At 38.3% G+C, this 1343-nt stretch overlaps 1 protein-coding gene across 1 annotated transcript in view; it reads left to right on the top strand.

Moving 5' to 3' along the window:
- Positions 1-1343, top strand: part of LOC102860506 (protein FAM122A-like) — a 9384-nt gene that overhangs the window by 6875 nt on the left and 1166 nt on the right. The gene's annotated exons all lie outside the window — the stretch shown is intronic.

The following is a 1343-nucleotide window of genomic DNA, read 5'->3' as shown; positions in this document are numbered from 1 at the left end:
GTACCTTTGCCTGCTTAAGATTGACAAGCTGGAGTCAAAGGTTGCTCATGAAACCTGTTTTCCACACAACAAAACAAAGTGCTGCTCGAGCACAACCTGAGTACTACCCTGGCCACGCTTCAAATAAACCTACAGAAGTTACTCTAGTAGTGAGAACTTACAGTTATGCCTTCTCTTGAAAAAGCATTTTTAATAAGATTACCAAATCTGAGTATAGCTCACTAATTGCACTAAGAAATGCACAGCTCATAAATGTATTATAAATCATAGGAACCACCACTTCACGTATTCTAAGATGCATTGTATGTTCTCATTTGGAAACACATCTTACCATGAGTATTTAGTGTACTAAAGGTAGTTAATATGTTAACATTCCCAAAGCATGCCGCATAATAGTTGTTTCTAAGTAATATAAAGTCCCTGAGTTAAATGTGTTTTAATCTAAATATCTGAGACTGATAAGGAAAAAACTTCCACCAACAAAAATTATGACCATGATTTTAAGGTAAGAGATCTACTTCACCCTTAACTTTAATACATAAATCCAAACACCTATACTAATTGTGGTAACTTGATATAGTCATCTAAAAATATTCTCCCCTCCCCCCATAACTGCACAGAGTGGTAGGTATAAGACAACTACAATTTTAAACTTGGCCAAAAATTCATCTGTAGATCAAAAATAGAACTCAAAACTGTAGGGAAAAAGGATTTCTTAAAAAATTAATGCTGTAACTTTCCTTCATTAAAGACTGTTTGGCAAGTCCACAGATAAGCATTATTCTCTGACACAGAAACAACATTAGGCTCAGGGCCCACCACAGACAGGTCAAATCTCAATATGGCAAACTGGGGTTGGTCCAAACTTTCTGTTGTATTGAATATGTGTGAAATCTCTGGACCATCAGCCAGGGCTTAAACATATTTGTCATACAGGATTTAACAAGATTTGATGTCACACTATTAAAGTGTTTCCAGAGCTTAATCTTCCCAGGTGTTCATGCTGCACCGACAGTCCATCCTACTGGAGCGCTATCTGAAGGTCTGCTGTCACTCCACCGTTTTCTTTTGAAGAGAAGTTTTAAAACAGTTTTGCCCCAGAGTTTCAAGTCGTAAAATAGATGTAGTTGGGTTTTAGCCTCACCTTTCAAAGCATGGAATAATGCAAGGATAATGTTCATTTATCTGATAACTCCGGTTATAAGTGACACTCAGGCAGGGCTTAACTTCTACTGGTATTGCTAGTGACATCCCAGCACTAGTCTGCACGTGTCCAAGGCCCTGAACACTGGTCTGGAAGCCAGCAGGACATGTCTGTAAAGTATGAGATGAGGTGTGTGTGG

This window comes from Elephantulus edwardii, unplaced genomic scaffold (genome assembly GCF_000299155.1).
Source record: "Elephantulus edwardii isolate Elephantulus edwardi_28Jun2011 unplaced genomic scaffold, EleEdw1.0 scaffold00443, whole genome shotgun sequence".
Classification (NCBI taxonomy): domain Eukaryota; kingdom Metazoa; phylum Chordata; class Mammalia; order Macroscelidea; family Macroscelididae; genus Elephantulus; species Elephantulus edwardii.
Note: the sequence above shows the minus strand (reverse complement) of the source record. Positions and strands in the feature narration are given on the sequence as shown.